The sequence below is a fragment of the Leguminivora glycinivorella genome, chromosome 4, assembly GCF_023078275.1.
Source record: "Leguminivora glycinivorella isolate SPB_JAAS2020 chromosome 4, LegGlyc_1.1, whole genome shotgun sequence".
In the NCBI taxonomy this organism is placed as follows: domain Eukaryota; kingdom Metazoa; phylum Arthropoda; class Insecta; order Lepidoptera; family Tortricidae; genus Leguminivora; species Leguminivora glycinivorella.
In genome coordinates, this window is record NC_062974.1 from 6838574 (window position 1) to 6850096 (window position 11523).

Here is an 11523-nt window from a genome sequence, read left to right on the forward strand (position 1 = left end):
TTTAGCAGACACACAGTTTGGTTTCCGAAAGGGGCGTAGCACTATGGATAGCCTAAACATTTTAACGAGTGATATTAGACTTACTTTATCAAAAAACGAATATCTGCTGGGATGTTTCCTCGACATCTCTGCTGCATATGACAATGTGCTTCTTCCGGTGCTCAGGGCTAAAATGCTACAACTGAGCATTCCCGCGAAGATTGTACACATTGTCACCTCGCTATTCATGGGCAGGTCTATCAAAATTAGACAAGGCAACTCCTATTGTCCTCCTCGGACTTTGTGGAGAGGTCTCCCTCAAGGATCGGTACTCAGCCCCCTTCTTTACAACATATACACATATGACTTAGAACAATCTGTCTTATCCTTCTGTAACATCTTGCAGTACGCTGATGATCTTGTCTTATATACGATGGCAAAGTCAATGGATAAAGCAACTGCTAGTCTGAACACGGCTCTGGGTTACCTTGGGGATTGGCTTGGTGACCATGGGCTTACTCTATCTCCGACAAAGAGTTGTACTGTTACATTTAGCCGCAGAAGGAACATGCCAACAACTGATGTATACTATGACGGTGTCAGAATTCCGAGTAAGGAGTCTGTAAAGTTTCTAGGTGTTATTTTGGACCATAAAATGTCTGGCACTCTGCACCACAAATACATAATAGGTAAATGTGAAAAAAATATCAACATACTACGAGCACTGTCCGGGGTGTGGTGGGGTTCTCATCCTTATTGCCAGAAGTTACTATATAATGCCATCATACGCAGTCATATAGATTATGGGTCACTTTTAATGGAACCTTGCAATAAGGATGGCCTTGACAAACTAGACCTCATCCAGGCAAAATGCTTGAGGATTATACTTGGCGCTATGAGGTGTTCTCCGAAGAATGGCATGCAGGTAGAAAGTGTTGACCCCCCACTGGCTCTCCGCAGACAGTATCTTGCGGACAGATTCTTAATCAAGAGCAGCTCATACTATAGCCACTTGATGCTTCCACGCTTGTGGCCGCTGGCGCTGGAGGTCACTGAAAACAGATATTGGACTTTTAAAGTTTTCCCAAGAACAGTAATATCTTTTTCCAAATTAATTAATATCTACCCCAATTTATATAAATCCGGTACTAATCCCATATTTGAAGTAGCATTTGAAACCCTTATATATACTCCTAAAGTAATATTAGATATAGGCATTTTCAAAAATGATCCAGGAGCAAACAATAAATTCAATAAATTTTTAGAAAAATGGTCAAATTACTTACCGATGTTTACTGACGCTTCCAAGATGGATGCGACCAGTTGCGTGGGAGCAGCAGTGTGGATTCCTCGATACAATATAGCTCTCCCATTTAAATGTCCTCCACAATCTTCAATTTTTACAGGCGAAGCAGTTGCTATCCTTGAGGCTGTCAAATATGCAGAGACACACAACATTAGTAAAGCTATTATTTTTACTGATAGTAAAAGTTGCCTGCAGGCTATTATTGGCAACCAATTTAAAATGAAAATAAAGTTCCCTTTGATTTTAGAAATCAAAACCGTACTTCGCAGGTGTGAGTCAAAGGGTCTAACCATAGTTCTGAGTTGGATTCCTAGCCACTGTGGCATTAATGGCAATGAGATGGTTGATACATGGGCAAGGCAAGCTATCGACATTGGTTCAGTGAAATCGGTAATTTACAGTACTGACCTTTTGAGTGGCGCACTCGCAGACATGTTTGCCACATGGCAGGAGCAATGGGATATCTCGAAATTGCAGACGGGCAAGCACTATGGATGTGTGCAACCTCGTATCACTCGGAAGCCGTGGTTCTATCGTTTTCGTAATTCTCCTAAATGGGTTATATCCACAATTTGCCGGTTGCGATTGGGAAAAGTATGCACTCCGTTATTTCTGGCTATGATTGGTGTCCGCGCGAACTCATTATGCCAATGCGGGCAAGAGGAGGGTAACTTGGATCACATCTTCTTTTCTTGTTCAATGTGTAGCTACTCACTGTACGATGTATTGCCCGAAAGTGTACCACGACCTATATGCTTTAGCTCGCTACTTTGTTACATGGATTCGACCTTAACTTCTATCCTAATTAAATATTTACAAACAAATAACATTAAACTATAAATAACGTAAATTCATTCTCACTCTCGTCTATAATATTCTATTACTTCATTTATTCCTATTATACATGTAATATGGTTTTCTTTTCTTTCATTTCCCTCATGTTGGCATTACTAACATTCTGTCATCCGCTTCCCGCTTCTTCGCTAATCAATTTGTGTAAGTGTTGTCATGTGTTTGTCAGTGACGTTCATAACAAATGTTTTGTTTTAGGTTTTCCCTTCACATCCTTCATAAAAAATAAAAATACCGAACATTCTCCTCACGTGTGAAAGTCAAAGCTACGATAACACCAAGCCAACACTGACATTGGCAAATTCACCCTGTGCAAATTGGCAGGGAGTAAAAGCCAAAAAAAAAAAAAAAAAAAAAAAAAAAACCCGGAAGTGTGTATTATGCCCGTTACACATCTTCGGATGAGTGTCGACAGTGCTCGCACAAGTTGATTAAATTATCGTATGAAAATGAATTATCAAGGACACTTTCTCGAATAAAAATAAAAATTTTCGGTGCCTTGGATTTGTTTTAGGGTCTGGCCTATCCCCGCGAAAAGTCCCGCACCACGTAGTGATTCAATGCTCTTTGGTGAAAACGAGAAAAATAATATACACCGTGTTTTTTTTGTTTTCCGTTAAATTCGACACGCAGTTAGGTTTATCATTAGAAACCACACTGTATATCGCTTTTTGTTAAATTAGATTTTTTTTTCGTTTCCATACATAATAAATGGATTAATTAGTGTGAGAGGACCTTAATCATAACATGTCACAAACTACTAAGAAGATACTACGTATATATTAAAGTCAGTCGCGCGACCGTCGCCCACGCAAGCCACGGCGTTAGAGAAATCGATTGTATTTGAACTAAAGAATCTTCCCTTAAAGTTAACGGAATTTAGTAAAAACGGGGTGTACATTTCTTTCTCGCTCTCACTCAAGGGATTAGTGTGCTGCAGTAGTCTGTTGGCAATATCGGAAGTAGCAAAAGCACTGGCCATATACATATACATACTTATCCTCGTACCTCTACTTGATGACAGTGGCAATCATTTTGTCTAACTTGTGCCAACCGCCGCTATAATTTGAGAAACAAACTTAAAAAACTGTTTTTATTTCGTCGCGAATAGGTAGAGAATTTCTTGTTAATATTATGTTTCGTTAAGTAAAGTTTAGCTTGTTCCAGTGCAATAAAGTTATAGGAATTATTATGGAATTTATGGACACTAAACTAATAGGAAACTTTGTGCCGTTTGAATATATTCTAGTGTGATGTGATGTGCAGTAATGGTTGTTCATCTGCACGCGGTTAAAACGAGAAAATCTAAACGTAATTAAACCAAAACAACGACAAGATTCCGAGATTATAATTGGTAAGTCTTAAAGATATAAGTCTTAAATACTGAACAGAAAAGTAGGTCCTCATTATTATTTAACCGATTAGCGGGGTAGACGTGCTTTGGCCGGGCCGAATCAGCACGCACGTTTGGCTCAGTCGGGGCAATCCGCCTCAACGGAGGTACGTCTACATTTTAACATTTGCCGCGTGAGCACAATGGCCTCGCGATATGCCTCGCTCTACTGTCAACTAGGTTGACTAGGAACCTTATAGTTTCGCTCTGTCCGTCTGTCCGTATTTATACCGTCCAAGCTTCGATTTGGTGGAAACTCCGATCAAATAACTCGGGCCCAATACGTAACCAGCTACAAACAGCGAATTTTGTATTCCCGTTCTGGCCGTTCTGTAGCCAGTTACAAAACTTTGTTACCAAACGGTACCACGCTGGCCCAATACGTAACCGGCTACAGACCGGGAATCTTGATTCACAATTTGTAGCCAGTTAAAAAACATACTTACCAAACGGCACTACTCTGGCCCCATACGTAACTGGCTACAAAATGAGAATTAAGTAAGATTCCCGGTTTGTTGCCGGTTACGAAATGTTGGCTACCAAAGACGCACGGAAATATCATTTCTCAGAACCATAAAAAATGTACCTACGCTTGTTTAAATGGCGCCACACCTCTGATGATGATGATTGATGATCGGTTAGATGGCGTTAATATTAATACCTACATTTAACAATACCTACTACAGAATACCTATACATATTAACAGGTACCTATAGGATCTATTTAGGTTGTCGAGAGATGGCAGTCATGCAATTGACTATACACATTTTTCTTCGACAAAAATCCTCTTTAATAAATAATTCTCTTTGCAATAGATATTGTGCAACGTGGCGCGGAATATTGCATACGTAAGTTAAATCGCGACCCTGGAGCATTCCGAGTTGCGTACAAAAGTTTTTCATCACACTTGCAATATAAATAAAAAAATTAAATACGGTACTAGATATTACATAACTAGGGAGATGTATTTTCCTAGGGAGGAAGAACGATTTTTCCATATTTACTGTGGGAGTGTGTTGAAAAGTATAGAATAATTTCGTCAACTAGGCCAGCAGGTATTTCGTCAAGTAGTTTTTACTTTTATTATTATTTATTTAATAAAACCTCTTACATGAAAACTTAAATATAAATGCAATGTCACCCAAAACTTTGCACAGTTTGACTTTATCTTGAGTACTTATTCTAAAATTCAATTGACCCCTTGAGTTATAGTTTTACGTAGGTAACATCTGTGGCTTGAATTTCTTTTTACCTAATGAGTTTTTAAAGACCTTACACATTAGTTCTTGCTTGTAGTCAGTACGGTGCTACGTACGATTTATTAAATACATTTTTAACAAACTTGCATTTCAGAACACTTTCATGTAATAGTGTAGGGAGCAAACATAAGCACCATTATGGCGTCTTAAACTTTAATTGAGATAATTAGATGAATTCAAATGTACACTGAAATCAGAATAGTTATCCTACATCTCACTCGCACCAATGCAGCTGCGAGCAAGCACGAGCAAAATGAATGATTTTTAAGTCATGTCCTTCAGATCCCCTAAAAAGACAAAATGTACATAAAAAAACCGGCCAAGAGCGTGTCGGGCCACGCTCAGTGTAGGGTTCCGTAGTTTTCCGTATTTTTCTCGAAAACTACTGAACCTATCAAGTTCAACACAATTTTCCTAGAAAGTGTTTATAAAGTTCTACTTTTGTGACTTTATTCATATTTTTTAAACATATGGTTCAAAAGTTAGAGGGGGGGGGGACACTTTTTTTCTTTTAGGAGCGATTATTTCCGAAAATATTAATATTATCAAAAAAACGATTTTAGTAAAGACATACATGGCGAAACTTGGGTTACTAAGTACGTTGACTACGGAACCCTAAAAAGTGGGGGAACTTGGACTAAAGAGTGTAAATAAAGTAATTACGTGATACTTTTTTAACACTTTTGAAACCTTGGAAGCCAATATTTACAATTATAATAAATAAATAAATACATTTTCAATTCGGCGATGTTTTTCGAGACATATTTCTCAGGTAATTAAGGTATTAGAATAACGATATAACGTAACGGACCAGCGGCCCAAATGGACAGCGGACCGTATGGCACAATCGCTCACGAAACGCTCACGAAACGAAGCGCTAGTAGATATCTATCTCTATCGCGCTTGCGTATTGGCGCGACAGAGCCAGCGGCGTATCGCTTTCGTTTGGCGTCGGAGAAATGCCATTCGGCTACGTAGCTGAATGGCACAAACGCTCACGAAACGAAAGGCTCGTAGATACCTTTCGCGGCGTTTCGTTTTCGTTTCCTTTTTTTTTTTTAATTATAAATGGGCTTACTCTTGACCACATTCTAGCCAAAGGCAAAGACGTGGCCTACGATGGAGTGAGCTCGCCCTTGAACTATCTATGTCATAGCGTAATGTAAATTATTATTGTGCTGTACGGTATGGCCATGTTGTAAGTAATGCAAATCATGCAAATGTCAATTGATGGAATAGACAAAATTATGGAGATTAGAGGGAGGAGCGATATCTTTAAGTATCAAATGTGCACGTATAAAAGAGGAGATAGGTGGCGCGGCAATCGCTGGTACATAAGGATTTGACAATCTCTTAGCCTTCTCGGTAGTAACCCCGCCTACGGAGCAAGAGGTCCCGGGTTCAAATCCTGATGAGGGTTTTTTATATGTTTTTCTACATATATTTTTTCCTTATTTTATTATCCATAAATTTTGTTACAACATTAAAATTAAATTTATGCGAAAATAAAGGAAATTTCATTCGAAAGACTTACAACATTACCTTGGATGGGGCAAACAATGTAAATAGACATATCATAAATAAAACAGTAACTAAACACAATTAAAATACACAAAAAGAGAATTTAAATAAAATAAAAAAAATAATAACAAAAAGACCGCTGTCAGGATCGAACCTGATAACATCTGCATACGAAGCAAGCGCACTACCATGGGACTACGTCTTGACATGTACAACTTGACGAAATCAGCCTACAGAAAATAACGTCTAATGTCATGTTATGTTCCTGTCCATTGAGTGACATATGCGCTCCTAGCGGAGAGATTTGTAACTTCAGTTTAACACTGACAGCCGGTCACTTTTTTGCGACTGTTCTACTTCTTTTTAAAACAGTTAGGCTTCCTTTAACTTCTACATTCCATAGTCGAAACTGAACCGCGTACAACCAGGAACGATTACTAATTTTTAATTTTATTTTATTCTTAAAACTGGAAAAAGAAACATTTAAAATATTTAAATGTAAAATTCACAATAATTACAATGATTTTGTGTAAAATATCGTGTCTTTTTGAACAAAACTATAAATAAATGATAAATATATATATAATGACAGTTCGTTAAAGCTTATGTTTAGAACATCGCGCCCTTGACTAGTAGGTAATTAATAATAAAGTTTTTATTTATGTATAGGTAATTCCACGGAGGTTGAAGTGAATGATAACACACACAGCTAAATGAAGATTAGTACTGATTGCAAAAAAATGAATGAATGAAATGAGTGAGTGAATGTAAAAAAAACGATTAATATATTTTTGAAAAACATTATTATTTATTGATATACTTATCATTAATGGTATGAAAAGCAGTAAAAAATAATGAACAAATCCTTATATAAACTACCTTCACTTGGTATATCTTCATCTGATTCGTTAGGATTGATTATAAGGTTTGGGTTTTCGGTTAAATCATCTATCATAGGTTCCCTTTCCCTATATCTTTTTTCGTTTTCTTGGGTTTTTCTGAAAATACTGTGAAACGTTTCTTTATCAAGTGCTGCTATTTCTTCGTTTAATTTTCTCATGACGCTATTAAATGTGAACTCAGTATTACTAGCTGGATGTCGCGGTGGCACGAATAAAATTTTGCTAAGGTCAAACGATATCATTTTATTAAATTAAATTATCCGGTGAACTTTATAGCTCATATGAAATTTCACTTCCAAATAAGTATTCAGCTATCGATATATTTTATATCGGAAGGATGTCCCTATGTTAATTGACGTTATTGCTACCGCGACTTCTATGTCTGCTAATAAGTAATGAAAATAGTTATTTGTTATACAAGGGGGCAAAGTTGTATTTTAACGCCGAGTGTGGAATTGAAAAACGAGCAAGTAAAAGGATTCTATAGTTGAACCACGAGCGAAGCGAGTGGTTCGAGAATAGAATCCTGAACTTGCGAGTTTTTTAACACACGAGAAGTAAAATACATTTGCCCCCGAGTGTAACACAAAACTTTTCCCCTTACTATAGCGAGGAAACTACAACGCAAAAAATGCGTTTATCACTGCTTCCACTATTTCCACAGGTGGTAAATCCTCTTTATTACTAGATTCACTTACTTTTATCAATTTTAAAGCAGTTAATTTGACTTTATTCAAGGTCAAATTACTTTACCCACTAGTGGATAAAATGCGTTTTTACCCGCTGGTATTAAAGGACAAAACACGTGTTTCCGAGCTAGTGAGGGGAAAAATAAGTAAACACCATTTTAACAGCTACGATGATAAAATAAGGCAATTTATTACATATTATCTTTGATTACTACAATTAATATTAAAATCATAATCTGACAATTAATTAATCACATACGAGATATTTTATTTTCTGTTTAGTTTGAAAATTGTTCTATAGACGTAATTCTTAACAAAATAGTAAATAGAAACTTTTTGGTCTTTCTTGCAATTCACTGTTGAATCTGCAGTCGGTACACGGTAAGAACACTAATTTCAAAATCTCGTTGTCATTACATGACAGTGTTATAGTGTGCGTGGCCTCAACTGAGTTGAAACTACCTATATTTGAAGTGCTGTGCTCGGCTATAGAACTCGCAGTGTTTGGATGATATTTTAACAAATACGTAAGTCATTAGTATTTGTAGGTAGCTCACTCGTGTCTAAATTTAATGTATATCGCTAAGTTATGCTAGACCTAGTTGATTCCTTAGCCATCCTAGGCATAGTTTGTCGCAAGTGTTAACATGACTCCTTGCATATCGACTAAAAAAGGATCAGACTTTTTCTCGCTCTTTTTGATTTGCGTTTTTGCGAAAGTTGCGAGATCATAGGGCACTCTAAAAATGTAAAAACGTGTAGTTAGTTGGAATAGTTGGTCCGTAAATATTACTAAACAAAATCATAAAACTTTATATTTTATTATCGAATCGGTAAGGATCGAAAAACCAAAATAATAAATTAATCAGGTGATGAAACTAGCTTTAGTTATATTTTCCATCTCCTACTCCTTATAAAAACACAAAACTATTTAGTATCGCTAGTGTTACAACAAAGCGATTCAGAATAATGCGGTAAGTGAGTAACTTTTTATGAATCGCTAAATTTGACATTCCTGCGATTCAGTTTAGGCTCAAGTGGCATGTCATGGTACGAAATACACTTGAGATGAGTGAATGAAACGGCTGGGACGCTTATCGCTCGCTCGGTCGAAATTTGATCGCAATAACAACGTCGTGGTAGGAAATAGCGACGCAGTTCAGTTTAGGTCCTAAACTGAATCGCGTTAAGAGATCATGGTAAGGCCCCAGCGCTGACCTCCGGGTCGGCATTATGCTGAGACGGGACCATTTCGTGATAAACTTATCCATCCCATGTACATTTGTAGTTTTAGTCATACTTTATGCATAATGTGTAGTTTTTAAGTTTATTACGAATAAATATTTTGATTGATTGATTGATTGATTGGAAAAATCTTTCAGATATTGTAAGATGTCAGCTTGTCAGTCGGCAACATTACCGAGATATGATACATATTAATTAATACCTGGTTAAATACCTGGCTTACAGAAGATTCTGTTCATCCTTTAATCAGATTAACATCTCGTTAATACCAATTAGAGAATAGATGGGTTAGATCAAACACAAGGATCATATTCTCGTACCTAAATTTGGTATGTACCATGTTTCTCTATAGAAAACGTGGTCGGTGTTATTTTGAACAATGCTTTATCCCGGATCATGTCAACCTTACTTGATTTTGTTATTTAAAAAGTATCTTTCTTAATAAAAACCCTACTCAAAATTGCGTTTTTACTAGATAAAGATTTGTTGCGATCGGTGTGTTTCTGTCTGTATGTGTGTCTGTCTGTGGCATCGCTCCCGAACGGATGAACCAATTTAGATTTAGTTTTTTCTTTTGTTTGAAAGCGGGAGTGTTTTATACCCATGTTTCATGAAAATCGGTCCACTATGTTGGGGTTTTCAAAAAAAAAATATTTTTTTGGTTAGGTTATTAATCACTCTGGACGCTGAATGAGGGAAACAAATATATATTTTAAAGTAATTGACGACCGGTCTGGACAAGTCGGTAATAACCCTGTCTACTAAGCCGATGGTCCTGGGTTCGAATCCCAGTATGGTCATTTATATGTGTGATGAGCATAGACATTTGTATATTATTAAGTATTCATCAATCATCACTCTACGCTAACAAATTTCAGGCAAAGCTACATATATTATTAAACCAGTTTTAAACTCTTAATTCATCAACCTACGCCAAAACATTACTGCGCAACTTCTTCATTGAAAATAATAGCCCTACAATTTGTTCATATAAACGTGATTTTTATTGTTTTCCATTATATTTATGAAGACGTGTACCTTTTAAGGGGGGAGTGGGAGGTGTTGTCGTCGTCACGGGCGAGGGGTGGCCACGGTCAATAATAAAGTAAAAAACGTGACCAGAATCACTCTGCCCATATTATCCGTCTCATTTTTTAGAGTTATGTATCTTTTATGACCGTGCTACTAAGACAAATTGATCAATGATTGCGATACGATGAGCATAAAAAGAAATATAATAAACAGAAACCGACATAGGCCTAAACTAAGAAGCCTAGAATAAAACTAGGCGACGATATAAACATACTATAGCTACGTATGAAAATGAACCAAATATATTACTAGACCACACCGAGTCTTGCCACGCCCTTCGAACCCACTACAACAGTCACCACTTCACCAGCATAAATATGTGATGATTTCTATACCTTGTCACATTAACGTCTTGTTTGAAATGTCATACGAAATTGTCAAACGATTAAAAGCGACAAAGTACAGAAATCATCACTTATTTATGCCGGTGACTGTAGGTACCATCGTCGTCATAGGTAGTATGGCCTATCGTAAATTATACCGGTAATCGAAAAACATCACAAATTCTTCAATGTTGTTCTTGGAAAACCACCAAGATTTTATATATAATTTTTCCCCTCACTAGCCCGGAAACACGTGTTTTGTCCTTTAATACCATGGTTGACTGGTAGAGAATGCCTGCTAGCATTAAGTCCGCCATTTGTACTTTTTTTAATTGTGCAATAAAGTTTAAATAAATAAATAAATAAATAAATACCAGCGAGTAAAAACGCATTTTATCCACTAGTGGGTAAAGTAATTTGACCTTGAATAAAGTCAAATTAACTGCTTTAAAATTGATAAAATTAGGTGAATCTAGTAATAACGATGATTTACCACCTGTGGAACTACTGGAAGTAGTGATAAACGCATTTTTTGCGTTGTAGTTTCCTCGCTATAGTGAGAGGAAAAGTTTTGTGTTACACTCGGGTGCAAATGTATTTTACTTCTCGTGTGTTAAAAAACTCGCAAGTTCAGGATTCTATTCTCGAACCACTCGCTTCGCTCGTGGTTCAATTATAGAATCCTTTCACTTGCTCGTTTTTCAATTCCACACTCGGCGTTAAAATACAACTTTGCCCCCTTGTATAATAAATAACTATTATAACCTGTTATTACAGAATACAAAGAGGAAAAGAAACCTATCAATAGTACAGCTTTGAAATTGTTACCTTTTGCTTAACTCTCCAAAAACAACATTTACCGGGTATTTTCTCGGGAACTGCTACATAAAAACCTCTATTACTTTTATTTCGATGATAAGCCTTTGTAAATAGTTCGGCTTCAATCTTGCCATACTCTGTG